Source organism: Aegilops tauschii, chromosome 5 (assembly GCF_002575655.3).
Source record: "Aegilops tauschii subsp. strangulata cultivar AL8/78 chromosome 5, Aet v6.0, whole genome shotgun sequence".
Taxonomy (NCBI): Eukaryota; Viridiplantae; Streptophyta; class Magnoliopsida; order Poales; family Poaceae; genus Aegilops; species Aegilops tauschii.
In genome coordinates this window covers 317,571,531-317,586,436 of record NC_053039.3, presented here as the reverse complement: position 1 = coordinate 317,586,436, position 14,906 = coordinate 317,571,531, and the positions used below count along the sequence as shown (strand labels likewise).

The 14,906-nt window shown below is 52.4% G+C and overlaps 1 long non-coding RNA gene across 1 annotated transcript; it reads left to right on the top strand.

Annotated features, from left to right (window-relative positions):
* Window positions 1–585: 585 nt before the first annotated feature.
* Window positions 586–10,396, top strand: LOC109775939 (uncharacterized). Its single transcript, XR_002235925.4, has 3 exons — window positions 586–1,078; window positions 9,671–9,978; window positions 10,050–10,396. It is a non-coding gene; the product is annotated as an uncharacterized lncRNA (long non-coding RNA).
* The last annotated feature ends 4,510 nt before the right edge of the window (window positions 10,397–14,906 follow it).

Below are 14,906 nucleotides of genomic sequence, written 5' to 3'. Positions count from 1 at the left end.
ACGGATCTTGCTGATGCCCAGCCGCCGCCGCCACCGCCACCTCCACGCGCACCACCACCCACCGCGCCGCCCGATGCCCAGCAGCGCCCGCCACCGCAGCAGAGGGCCGCCACGCCGCGCCGCCCATCGCCAGTGCCGCGCGCAGACCGGAGAAAGCAGCCACGCGCCGGCTCCCACCTGCGAGGGATCGAGATTTCCCCGCCGCTGCCGGCTCCGGGCGGGCTTTGCCCGGCCGAGCCCTGTGGCGGCGGTGGGGGAGGGGGGAGGAGGGTCGGGGGGTGCTGACGGCGGCGTGCTAGGGTTTCCTCCAGGCCGCCGCGCAGGGGCGACACGGGAGGGAGAGCAGAATCGGTGTCTTGTTATTAGCTAGCTACTACAACCTATTGGCTAGTGCGTAGCAACAATATGCACGCATGTGGAGTAGGGTAGGTAAAAGAGGGGTTCGGCTCTCCTGCTGGGAGCCCTGCACGCATTATGCTGCAGGGCCAATAAGCGCCCAACACCTGTCCTGGTAGGTCCACCAGCGAAATTAAAAGATATTTTTGTTTTTCTTAATTAACTAGAATTCCTTTTCCGTTGACCGGCGGCAAGTGGAGGGCTGTCCCGGCCTGCCTCCGGCGCGCTCAAGCTCGGGCCAAGGCCGCTCCGCATCTGCTCTCACATCTCGTCGTTCCCCATCTCGGCTCACCCGCTCCTTGGGAGAAGGTGGAACTGGTGCGCGGACGGTAAGCCGGGTGCTCGAAACTGCAGAGCATGGGAACTGTCATCGCTGGCGATGCCACAGTCCACAGGAGATTGTGCGAGCGCAGTTGAAGATGGGAAATCGATGCACGCTCCACATGTTTTCTTACTAGGCCTGCTGGGTCAGCTCTCTTGCTAGATGATTGGTTGTTGACTACTTCATCTACCTCTGCAGGAGCTGGATGGGTTCAAATTAGTACAATTTGGGCATGGGGTTGGGCGTGCCGGAGGTAGGCGACAACTCCGCCGGCCACGGAAATCATCTGGGTCAGCGACCTCGCCTCTTGGAGCTCAACTCAGAGAAACAATGGCTGCCAGAAGAGTCCGCCCGGATAAGGTAAGGAAAAGGATTTTGAACTAATTTAGAGAATCAAAATGTAATCCGATTATTTTTCAGTGGTGGACCTATCAGGACAGGTGTTGGGCGCTTATTGGCCGTGCAGCATAATGCGTGCAGGGCTCCGAGTAGGAGAGCCTACGAGAGCACGCATACGAAGAATTCCCTACGACCAAAGCGACTAGGTAAACGTTTGCTGCCGGTCGACCGGCTAGCGATTGCGCTGGTCGTTGCACGCGCATCTACCTCTCACGCAGCCACATGCTCAATCAGGCCCACACCATCGCCCGTGTCCCTTGGTTGCCTTATCTTCTCACGCGTTTTCTCCCCACGGGGGCATCTTCCACCTCCCGCAAGCACCATTCCCTTCTCTCTCTCTCTCTCTCTCTCTCTCTCTCTCTCTCTCTCTCTCTCTCTCTCTCTCTCTCTCTCTCTCTCTCTCTCTCTCTCCACTCCTCTCGTGCTACACGGGCGTGTTGCTGTTGCTCGCGCGCATCTTGTCCCTGGCAGCAAGGTTGTCGGCGTCTGCTCCTCTCCGGCCGCTGGGTGCCCGCGCAACGAGCTTTTCCCATGGCGAACGCGAGCAGCTCCCGAAGCCGTGCGACCCGGCTGCGTCCGAGGATGCTGGAACCGTCCAGTCCCGGTGCTGTGACCCATGAGCACCTGTGCTTCTGCCGGCTGCGTTTGCTGCCCTCTCCCAACCCGCCTGCTACAACGGCGCACCCGACGGCGGTGTTGCAACCAACACCAGCCGGAGCTGGAGACGACGTCCATAGGTGTTGCAACCGGCACCGCACGATACTGGAGCGAGGTGTTGTTGGTATGGCAACTAGTCAAGTGTGCTTCAACCGGCTTGAAAAAAAGCTTCAACCGGCATCGAAAAAAGCTTCAACTATGAAAATAAGCTACAACCGGCGCAGAAGAAAGGCTTCAAACATTGAAAAAAAGCTTCAACCGGCGCCGAGAAAAGCTTCAACCGTTGTGAAAAAAAGTTTCGATCGGAATGGGAAAAAGCTTCATCCGGTGTGGAAAAAAGCTTCAACTGGTGTGAAAAAAAGCTTCCACGGTGAAACTTCGAAAACGGGCGCCGACTAGAGACGCCGGAAAGCTACGGGAGGACGGCGAAAGCTGCAACGACAGCTACAAGCGTCTATGGAAAAAGCTTCAACTGACCTGAGGATGCTACAAACATGGCTGAGGATTCTGGAGCCAGCTGCGAGCATGCTACAACCAGGTCTAACTAGAAACTGGCCAGCAGGGATGCTACAAACCACGGCCAAATTTTTGCTGGAGCCGACTATGGGGAAGCTGCAACCATGCATGGATTGGATGTGCTGGAAGCCTGGAACCAATATGTGGGGATGCTACGACCATGAATTGGATTTTGCTAGAGACGGATACAGGAGGAGACCAAGAGTACTGCGACCACGGCTGGCATAGCTACGAGGTGGAGCGCATGGTACTGGAGCGTGGGGGGACGGCAAGCTGCTGGCAGCGTTGATGGCCGGAATTCGGCATGCCGCGACAACGGTTGGGAGATAGCGCACTGTGCGAGGCGATTTTTGCTACAGGTCACAACGAGCGCGTTGAATCGACGGCGACCGCGACCGGCGGCGAGGGCGGCGAGCTGCTACCGGTGGCGGGGTGTGGCTGGAGGAGGGCGGCCGAGGCATGCGAGGGAACTGTTTCTCGTTGACAGACGTGGGGGGTAAGCGAACGCGGGCGAGTAAAGGAAGAGATCTGGGTCGCTCAATCTCAAACGATCCTACGATCCAGGTGCGACCGGCCCAACTTTGGGCCGGCGCACCGGCGCCTAATAGTGCCCAAGCGACTATGCATGTGCCAAAAGTAACAACACGAACGTTGTGCAGTGCGGAACCAAGTGACAACGTGATCAAGTGATCCGACGGCGTGCGGCTGATGGGTGTGCTAAAATCAGCCGCCTGATTTGGAGTTTTTCCCATGAAAGAAACAAAGAAAACAAAAGAAGAAAAGGAAAAAGGAAAGAAAACCCAAAGAAAACAAGGGGAAGATCAAAGAAAACCCAAGTAAAGCCGATGCAAAACAGTGAAAAAAATCCATTAAAACATCACAAAAAAATAGTCACGTGCGGCTATAGTATTATGCCGGCCCAGTAACACGGAGCTGTAGGCGAGACTTCGTATGGCTCGCATGGGGCGATATATAGCTTCGGCGGCCGCACGTCCCGTCGGGCGAATCTTGGATGCAATGAAGCCCCCGTTCGTAATCTACTACTTTCCCAACGTAACATCCTGACAGGCATTGGTGTTCTCATGGGGTTCAGTAATCCAGTACGAGAAAGAGGCCCTCCCTTAGCTGGATGAAGGAACTGGACGTCCTGAAGCTTGGCATGGAGCATGCATCAGCAGGCCAACGAGAATCACATGGCCGCAAGGAAACATCAGCACAGCACTACTGGAGGCGAACAGAGCGATCGACTTCGAGATGGTGAGAGTGCACCCGCACACCACACAGTCCGAGCCTAGTTAGCTGAGTAGGTAGGTTCCTGATCATTGTGCTTTAAATCAGTCGGGAGTGCAGAAACAGTGCTACACCTGCTTGATCTGATAATCTCCACAGCGACATCAACTGCAGCCACAGATTCTTGAGAATCAGCTGTGGCTTGGATTGTGAGAATCAGCTGCAGCCACAGATTTTGAAAATTAGAAGCTGGCCGTTTGTTTGCTCGGCTTCAGAAAAATTAGAAGTGCTATGAAATGTCTGCAACACCCCTAGATCATAGCCACCATCTACTATCCAGTGCCAGCAGCAAGGGAGATGTAACACCGTCGGGAACCTTGACCCAGTGAATCAACAGGGAGACGAGGGAGGAGGGGCGGCATGGATGGACCTACCGGTGGGGGTGGGGGCAGTGGAGATGGGACTCGGGTAGCTAGGTGGAGGTCCGATTGAGCCGCTTGGATCCATCTCCTTCGCCGCCGGTAGGAGATTGGGGGCGGCACGGGCGCAGACTGGGAACGGCGGCAAGGGTGGAGATTGGGGGTGGCGGCGCAGATGGATGTAGGGGACGGTGGCGCGCCAGAGCTCGTGGCCGTAGGGAGGAGGGTAGGTGCACGGAATATGGGAGGGGCCAACGCTAGAGAAGCAAAGGCGCCCGGAATACAAGGGGCGGCGGCGCTACAGGAGATCCCCCGTCGTTCTGTTGGCTGGGAAAGAACGAGGTGGAGAAGAACATGGCGTTGGGGGAAATTGGTGTGGGCAGTGGCATTTCTAGCGTAATAACAGGAACAACTCGGTCTATTCTGGAACCAGGGTAAGTGACTGCTCGAGAATCTCAGGAATCAGCAAATTCGCTGCTTCCGGATTGCGCGTCGGCGTAGTTAAATTTTCAAAGCCGATTCTTAAAAGCTAAGATAGAAATTCGAGTGTTTGTTTGAGATTCTGATTTTGGATGTGTTAGAATCTGTGAATCTGTAGCTAAAGCCCAAACAAAGGCCACCTGAGGTTGTACACCAGCCCGCGCGCCGTTCCTAACGCGCACGCCGGCCCATGGATTACCGACGCCCACATCACATGCTAACTTGATAAGCTTAGCTGATGGCCTGATCTCCTCTTTATGAATGGATATTGCATTGGCTTTATCATCCACTTGCGGTAGCTACAGCTCCCGAGAGGATTGTAGAAGATAGAAAGGGCTGGGTTTTAAGGTAGATCAGGTAGCCTTTGTCAGTAAACCTCGATCACTACTGATTTTTTTCTTTTTTGAAACGGAGGCAAAAGATTTGCCTCATATATTAAATGAGGAGGAGAAAGAGTTTGTTACAACACAGTGCCAAGAAACGGCATGGCAATTACTCTCGCAATAAGAAAGACCCTAAATTTTTCGCCCCGGCTTTAACCCAAAGGTTAGACTCTTCGATCACATTGTTTAGCAAGACATGCGGAGGGGCACTCTTGTGTCTAAACACCCTTGCATTACGCTCATTCCAGATCACCCATGAAACCAACATGGTTATCGAAGCCTTCACTTTTCGGTTGGCGGTGCCCTCGGCGCTCAAACTCGCCCACCACTCCTTGATGGAGTCGTACAAGTGCCATGCGGACGTGTCCACGTCGTGGATGCAGAGCTTCTGAATCACCATGTTCCAGAGCCTGAGGGTGAAGCGGCATCTGAAGAATAGATGGGGACCGCATTCCTGCACCCCTCTGCACAAGGGACAAGGGCCACAGTTTGGCCAGCCTCGCCTCTGCAATCTGTCTGCAGTCCAGATCCTATCTTGAAGCGCAAGCCAAGCAAAGAACTTGACTTTCGGAGGGGCCCAAACCTTCCAAACCATTTGGTCCATGGGGGAGAGGACCAAGCCCAAAAATTGTGCCCTGTACACGGAGGCTGCGGAGTAGTTCCCGGAAGCCGTGTGCTTCGAAAGTATGTCATCGTCGGCAAGCTCATCAAGGTGGACCTCTTGGAGCAGCGTCCATAGGGTGAAGAATTGTGAAACATGCTCAATGGAGGCCGGTGTAGGTGGCCTGATTTTGAGAATCCACACGCTCTCCTTGAGGGCCTCCCGCACCTTCCAGCGCTTCCGCGAGGAAGCCTCATAAATGAGCGGAGCGATGTCTCTGGGCTTGCGACCCAGAAGCCAAGGAGAGTCCCAAAAAGGTGTCCGCGCACCATTGCCAACCGTGATGGTGGTACATGCGTAGAAAAAATTTAGGTCATCCTCATCACACGGGTTCCCACCTCCAACCCACAGCTTTGTGGGCTCCTTCCACTCATACCAAGGCCACCGCAGACGCAAGGCCCGCGCGAACTTGAAGGTGTTTAGGACCCCAAGCCCACCATAGTCAAGCGGCCTACTGACAGTGTCCCAGTTGACCTTGCACTTTGCCCCAGTTGTCTTATCCGATCCCGACCAAAGGAATGCCCGCTCGAGTTTGTCAATGTTTTGCAGGATGGTGGTTTGTATGACAAGCGGCGTGATGAAGTAGATGACTTGGGAAGCGAGAACCGACTTGACGAGCGCCGCGTGTCCAATGGTGGTGATGTTTTGGCCCTCATATGTTGTCAATCTCCTCGCCACTTTATCCACTAAGAATTGAAGATCAGCAAGCTTCAGCCTCCAAATCGACAGCGGTAGCCCCAAATAACGGAGCGGAAAGGCAGCCCTAACAGCCGGCAGCCCATGGGTTATGCAGTCCAAGTCGAGGTTGCCACATCTAATGGGCACCATTGAGCTCTTATGGAAGTTAGTGCACAGACCGGTGACGTCCCCGAATCCCCTCAGAATGGCCGCCAGGTTGTCCACATCTCTTTTGATGGGCGCAACAAACACAGCCGCATCGTCCACGTAAAGAGAGGTACGCACGATGACCCCTCTCCCACGGATCTTGTGCAGAAGGCCTTTCCTAGTTGCCGTGTCGAGGATTTGCTTCAAAGGGTCGATGGCAATGACAAAAAGGAGAGGGGAGATGGGGTCCCCCTGCCGAAGCCCTTGGCCATGCTTGATGGGAGAGCCGGCTACCCCATTCAAGAGAACCCTCGAAGATGAGGAACAAAGGAGAGCCACAATCCACTCCCGAAATTTGCTAGGGAAGCCACGCCTCTGCAGGAGGTCAAGCAAATACTCCCACTTGACGGAGTCAAAGGCCTTGCGAATATCCAGCTTGAACAGGAGAGAAGGGGTCTTGCTCTTGTGCAGGCGACGAGCAAGGTTCCTAACAGACATGAAGTTGTCATGGATACTCCGCGTTTTGATGAAGGCACTTTGGGCGTTGGAGACGAGGCGGACATGTGCGGTCCAAGCCTACTAGAGAGCACTTTGGCGATGAGCTTGGCGACCGCATGAATGAGACTAATAGGCCTGAAGTCAACGATGCTCTCCGCCCCATCCTTCTTGGGAAGCAACACAATATTCGCAGAGTTGAGCCAGTGGAGGTTTGTTGTGTGTAGGGAGTCGAAGCGCTGGATCACCGCCATGAGGTCGAGCTTGACGATGGCCCAACACTTATTGAAGAACAGGCCGTTGAAGCCATCCGGCCCCGGGGCCTTGTCGCTAGGCATGCTATTTATTGCCTCGAGGACCTCCTCCTCAGTGAAGGGCGAATCAAGCTCGTGCAGGTCATGCGACTCCAGATTGAGCTCCTCCCAATTGAAGTTCGTCGTACTTCCACTTCCTCTTTTCATGACATGCGAGAAGTGGTCATGGATTATCTTCTCCTTGGCCTTGTGTTCGGTTACCCACCCTTGATCGTTCATGATGCGGTGGATGTGGTTTTTTCTCCTCCGCGCGTTGACTCGACGGTGAAAGAACTTGGTGTTGGCATCTCCTTCTTTGATGTTAGCGATTCGGGCACACTGCTTTTTGCGTGCTTTCTCAAGCACGGCCAGGCTTATCACCCTTCTCTTAAGGCGAGCACGAAGGTCACGCTCCTCAGGGGAGAGAAGCCTGCTCTCCTGGGCAATGTCGAGGCGAAGGATAACCAATAGGGCGGCGTGAAGATGGACCTTAGCCTTGGAGAAGAGGCCTCTACTCCACTCCGAGAGTCGTATGGCCGTCTTCTTTAGCTTGTGGAAAAGCAGAATGTAAGGGTCGGTGTGCTCAACTGGCTCTGCCCAGGCGTTTTGGACCACTTCGGTGAATCCGGGCATGGACGCCCAAAAATTCTCGAATCTAAAGGTCCTAGGCCTCCGCGGCCCCTTATCCTCGGCAAGCAGAAGGGGGCAATGGTCAGAGAGAGATGAAGATAGCGCATGGAGAACGTGATCATCAAAGGTTGTGTCCCACTCCGCATTGCAAAAGAAAGAGTCAAGCTTGCACAAGGTAGGATTTGACCTCTCATTGCTCCAGGTGAACCTCCTGTTCTGGAGATGGATTTCTTTGAGCTCACACTCATGGAGAGAAGCCCGGAACCAGTTGATTCGGTTGCAATTTACGTTCCGCTTGTTCTTGTCCCTAGCTCGGTAAATCTGGTTGAAATCTCCGGAGGCTAACCAAGCCACCCCCGCAGGTGGCTTCTGTGCTACAAGCTCAGCAAAGAACACATCTTTGAGCGAGTGGTCGGTAGGGCCGTAGACGGTGGTTAGCTTGAAGCTCACGCCCGAGTCACGGACCCGAATCATGGCCGAGAGGCAGAAGGTAGTAACGGTGATGTTGGACAGTTCGACCAAGAGATGATCCCAAAGGAGCAGGATACCCCCCCTGGTGCCATTTGTCGGATGCTGCGCAAAGCTGCGCAGTCTATGGCCCCCCAAAAAAGCCGCTGTGAACGGGTCGATATTGTCGAGCTTCGTCTCTTGGAGGCACACAACATGGCAAGAGGAGGAAGCGATAGTGGCGTTGACTGTCGACCGCCTATCATGGCAATTGAGGCCCCTGACATTCCAGCTCAAAAAATTGATCGGTTGTGTCGACATGATCTAACCATGATAGCCCTTGACCAAAGCCACATAACATGTGCCAGGATAGTGGAGTTCGAATCAGCAGCATACAGACTACAGAAAGATACAAAAGCCAACTCCAACGGATGTACAGCCACCCCTACAGACCTGAAACAAGGCGTCACCACAATACGCCCATACAGCACACTTCCAGTATAAATCACTACTGATTTAAAAGTGAGGGCCTGAGCCCATCAATGTAATCCATTCACATCATCTCTCTACTTTCTTTAGGAAATGGAAGTTTTATTAATCTCGGTCTCTGCATCTCTCTGCTGCTGGACAATACTTCTTAATTAGCAAGAACATAAAAAAATTACGTTGGAGGGGTACTGATTCTAGTGATTAATTAGTACGAGCAGGAGGCCTCGTACTGATCTTTTGTTCTCCAAGAGAGCCCACATAGGCTTGGGCAGTCGCCAGGTCATGCCCATCATTTCGTTTGTGCGCCCAATCTTGATAAGTAGTTTGATCCTTTTTTATATATGTTCAATTCGTTATCTGTTCACTTGTTTAAGACTGTACTAGAGACGCCCTTTTGCAGATGCCAAGATCTAGCTTAGCTGCTGAGGCTAGTTAGCAGAAGTGCACTTGGCATGCAGATCTATATGTTGTTTTCATTATCTTTTGTTCTAGATGAAAAAGGATATACCCTAGGATTTGTAGGCTTGTGGCCCCATTCGTCCAGGGATAATGTTTCTTATCTCAAGGCAGCAAGCTAGTTCCACTACGAAGCTTATTTTTCGTGTCCTTTCATATCACACCATTGCTATCAGAAGTGGAAATCGTCTGGACTACTCCAAACCACTACATACGGACATGTGCATGCAAAGAAATTGATGGCCGTGTGCATTTCTCCATGTAGAGGCCAGGGTTATCTTCCTTTTCAATTTTTTTTAAGAATTGCAGCTATTATAGAACATCCATACATAGGGAAAATGTCTACCAGACAACAAAAGGGAGACAAACAGCAAGGCTCGTACTAAGTTTACAAGAAGTAAAGATTTGGTCACTTGTCTCTTTTTTTTCGTCGACATTCTCCCACATCTTTCAAAACCGAGCATTTTTCATCCAAACCAAACATGGAGTGGTATTGGGGGTTTTGGGCTAACGTCTCGCCGGTCTTGACTAGAAATCTCAAAGTTGACTGCCACCCTGTCTCTGTTTCTCAGATGCAGCAACAACATTTGGCCGAACACCTCATATGTGTTCGGCCTCCGCACTAAGCTCAAGGCTAGCCCCATTGCGATGTTGGCTGAACAAGCGCAGTCTTCATCCACCCTATCATCCTCGTCGACCGCACCACCTTGACCTGAGGTTTCACGCAAGTCAGGCAATATGTCGTGGCGGTGGTCTAAGATGGGAAGATGTCCCACCAATATGTTAGTGCCTTTAGGCTCTGGCGTGTTGTACTGGAGGAGATGACTATCGAATGATCCATCATCAAAGATGTCGACTGAAACACCACTTCATGTCCATGGTAAAATTCTAGTCCTGATCGTTACTGGCAGGACACAACAGCGACTAACTTGCATCATCACTTTTTTCAAGGAGTTGCCTACTTCCTGTCAGGCTGGTCTGGGCAACCAGGATGAAAGTTCTTGTCCAGGGCGTCTCCATTGGATGTGACGACGATAGGACGAGGACATTACCTCTTCTCAAGGATGTTGCCGCGGAAGAAGTCGACTTAGTCGTAGGTATTGATTTCATATCTTGTAATGGTTTGGTAGTGATCGTCTTTGCTAGCAAAGAAGAATTGGAAATTAGTCGCTTCCTTTCTGGACTCAAGTGAGCAAAAGAGTGAACTGCATATTAATAGGTAAATCCTACATGCACTCTACTTAATAATTAATAAAAATGGATGTGTCCTTCGCAACGATGCAGAGGTCGAGGGTTAACCTCTTTTTGAAAGAAAAAAATGAACACATCAATGTTTGATCTATGTTGTGTTTGTCCCTCATGGTGGGCTTCAGTTGGTGTTGTCGAAAGAGATGAAGCGATTGGAGTTCGTTGGGCCATTGTGATGGATGTTGTTTATTTTTAATTGTTTTTTAGCGTTGAATATTCACATCCTTGTAATTGTTTCATTGACATGAATTAGATTCAAAATACCTTCTGGTGTCTCTTCTTGGTATAAAAATATATATATTGTTGTATCAAATATCCTGTCAACTATATCTTGTAAGAACCTAGGAGTCATTACCATTTGACTGCAGCTCTACGCTATCTCCCTTTCCCTATAGTTCCATGTTTTGTTTTGGCTTTGTGTGTTGAAGCCTAATGGTGATAGTTCAGACTTGAGAACAACAAAGCAATAGATGCCAAAGTTCTATATTCCCTCGCGCATATGATACGAAAACATGAGTGTTCTGTAACAAGTTTTAACGGTGGGTAAGATATGATTCTCTCGTGAGTCTTAGGGTATATCTCTCTTCGGCAGTCGAAGGAATACAGGCGAGGCGTTGAACTAAAGACCAAGACTTCTTAAGACGCAGTAGTACCATGTGTCTGATACAACACGCTAAGGGCCTGTTCGGATCACATGTTTGCAAAACAAAGGAACCTAGAGAAGTGGAGTAATGAAAAAGAAAAGTTGATGCAGAACATAGGATTGAAAAAATAGAGGAAAAGTCCATGAAGTAGTGTTCGGGACGGAGGTAGAAAGCATACAGGAAAACATCCAGAGTTAACAAACACGATAGAGTATTTTATTTGGCCACACACTATTGCGTCGTCACCTATCCTCTCATGTGGAATTTTTTATTCACATTCGTACTGCAATCAACGATGGCAGCCTGAGCCTTGCCTCGGGCATCCACCAAAAAATGAGGCTGGGGTGGATTTTTCTAATCCTTTGGAATCAGCGTAGGAAAGGAAGTTTCCCTCTGAAATACTGTTCATAATTCCTGTGTTCCGAACCCAAGCAAAGGGATATATTCCAAAGGAATAGCTTTCCTGTAAAATTCCTGTAGAGTTCCCTTGTACCGAACGGGGCCTAAGTAGGCTAATCATCATTGGACTACTGCGGCTTCGCAAGTGGATCAATTGCTGGAGTAATTATTTTTTTAATACACAACTTGCACGGTTGCACTCTGTCTCTTTTCTACCTCTCGGTTTTTCAAAGCCAAAAAACCTTGAAGAATATATTCAACATCAAGTGAACGAACAAAATGAAAAAAAAAATCTAAAGATCCATTGCTAAATCATGGACTAGCCAGGATACCCTTGGGTTGTTGTAGTACTTTCCTTGAAACCGGCAGATTTGTTGATTAATCATGAAGCCGTATCAGCATAAATCTAAATATCTCCAGCATATTTGTTCACTTTCGGTCTAGTAAACGTGACTACTGACTAGGATGCCAGGTCGGCGAGGAGTCATCGGGAGACCCGGCCGCGTCGGACGAGGCCCGCCGGTAGGTGAGATCGAATGGCGCCCACCGCCCACTGGTCGCTAGCGAAGGGACGGATTCTCCCCCGGTCCTCGTCAGGGCTCCACCCAACTGTCACTGGCTGCACGTTAGCTACGAGCACCACCAGACCACCATCTCGGTCTGCTAGTAGAGCTGGACGTACGTGCCGCCTAATTTAACCGGCCGTTGTCGTTGAAACTTTCTATCAAGTTCTGAGAGTTGTTAACCGTCGGCTATCGGACAAGTGATAGACAGATGCAGCTTACATCTCTCACAGGAGCGCCGCCGTCATAATACTTGTGCGCTCAGCCATATTCATTTCCATCCACCGCCGGTCGTCATGCATGACACGGCAAGGAAGACGTACGTACGACCGCGCAACTGCATGCCCGAGTCGATCTGAACTTTACCTAGAAAAAAGTCGATCTGAACCTCTGAAGACTGAAGGCCACGCGAGACCGGTCGCCGGTGGTGGTGGAAGTACACGCGCACATGCGTGTCGTGCATGCACCAGTAATTGCAGCAGTGGCGGTCCTGCTGCCGTCCCGGCCGGGCGCCGCCCCGCGGCGGTGTGTCGCCCGTAGGAGTACGTACGTGTAGCTACCACTACGTTCGTTTAATTGAAGGCTTAAACTTAAACCGCCTCATGGCCGGCTGCGAGCATGCACTTACTGCTAGTACTAGCCTGCTGCACCACTACTTAATATAGAAGCGCACATGCATTGCCTGCTGCTTCTGCTTCTTTGACGGTCTCGCCCAGGCCCAGCGGTGTTCATGTTCCAACGACCGACGACCTCGATCTACGTTGTGTGTGCACAATCGCACAAGTACTCCGTATGATGAACTTATGGGCATCAAAATATGGGAGAGATGGCACCACCCAAGCGATCGAGCAACTTTGGCGGTTTGATCAAATTTGGCCGTGGTCTCAAAGGCTCGAGGAGCTGACAAGTACTGTACCAGCCATGCATGGCGCCAAGGAGTTGGTCCCGCTCCCGCCGGACGGATGCATGTGCGCCGGCCGGTCTTTTGCTAGCTCGCGCCATGCACGCACTATGCCGGCCGCCCGGCACCGGCGTTGGACGGTCGCAACTGCTGCACAACGATCTGCCTCCAGTCCAGTGTCGGTCCGCCTGCCACCCACGCCGATCTGTCTGTTGATCGCCTATCTATATAGCTTATTATTTAACCACCAACACCACCGGGCCATCTCCGTATTAACAACCATAATATATATGCACTGCACCCATATGCAGTTAGAATCAATCAACCAGATCTATGCATGCCTGCATGTGATCTCTTATTTAAGACCGCCTTCCACTAACACAATTCTTTATGCATGCGCATGCAGGATCGCCCATGCATGGCATGGTTAAACTAGCCAAGTTGCAACAAAAAGGAGCAAGTCACAGCGCTCATCAGCATAGCAAGCGCCGAAGCGCGGCCACAGTAAACAGAACGCAGCAATACGAGCCGACACACACGCAACACGTGTGAGCCTATACACACAGATTATGCCTGCGGCGCACACAAAAATGATTGGACTGAGGGAGGACACAGACAACCCCGCAGAGAATGGACTACCACTATTTCCCACAGTGCCAATTAATCATATGATAACAAGTGTCGCCCGTACATCTTCTTGTCCGCTCGAGTCATGTCACCATGTACGCACCGATCACCCGCTCGCTGATGGATCTATGCAGCGTGTGTATGTGCACGAGGAATCATTCGATTAGTACAAGCTACTGAAAGGCTGATTTGGCCTCTTATCTTTTTTCGTTTTGTTCCATCTCGTATACACTCCCCACGAGTGACCAGTGTGTGTTTTCGTTGCTTTTTTCTTCTTCTTTGGAGGCAAGCTATGGTACTACTACTATATAGCACCCGATCATTTGTTGAAATTGATCTACTGCTGGCAGCGGGATGCGCCCCCCCCCCCCCCCCCCCCCCCGCGTCGTCTCCTCCGAGGCGACTCGGGGGCCAACCCTAGCCGCCAAACTTTAGCCCCCTCCCCTCCCTTCCCCCCCCTCCCTTCCCCCCCTCCGCCGCCGCCAGAGGAGCACCTCGGCGAGCCCGCGCGGCTCTGATGAAGGTGGCGGCGGGGATCTCGGCGGCTTCACCCTGTGTGGAGGGCCTCGGCTTCCGGGGCGGCGGCCCCGGACGGCGGCGCGCGACGTGGCCTGTGCGGCGGGTGGCGTCGGCGGGTGCAGGTGGGCCGCCTCCCTGGCCGTGAGGGCGGCGCGGAGGCGGCGGGCGACGGCTGCTGCGGCGACTCCTCGCCAGTCGTTTGCGCCCTGGAGAAGTGGCGTCTTCAACCTCGATCTACTCCGATTCGCGCTGATCTCGGCCTCTGGCGGCTCTGGTCGCTGGATCTCGGCGTCGGGTGCGCGGATCTGGTGCTTGGGGGCGGATCCAGGGGAAACCCCTGGCCGGCGTGGGGCCACACCGAAGGCGACGCCTTTGTGCGTCGTTTACCTTGTTGGAGGCTTCGGTGGGACTCCTCCTCCTCCCATCCCGTCCAAGAGCTCAGGTGAAAGCCTCAGGTCCCCTTTTCCTGGCGACAACGGCATTTTGGTGGCGTGTTCCTTCCTGAGGGTGTCGTCCGGGGATGGCTCGAGTGGTGGTGGAGTTGGGTGTGGTTCGAGGGCGGCATGTGGTGGCCTGATTTCATCAACGGCATCCTTCATGAGTTGGGTGTGATTCGAGGGCGGCATGTTTACTGTTCCAGGTGCGGAGGGTTCCAGCCGCTGGTTCGAGGGGATTGGGGTCCCTGTCTCCATGCCGGCGGTAGGCCTTCGGCGTGGCAATTTCCTATCCTTGACCAGGGGGCATGGTGTCGCATCCTTTTGGCCTTCTCTGAGGTTTCAGCGTCTGTGTCCGATAACTCTCGTTCGGTGTTTTGCCTTGCTGCTGCCGACGTCGGTGTTTTGGTGGTCGGTTCTCCGTTTCATGAGGGTCTGTCCCTTGTGCCTCTCCTTTGGCAGCCGGGGCACTC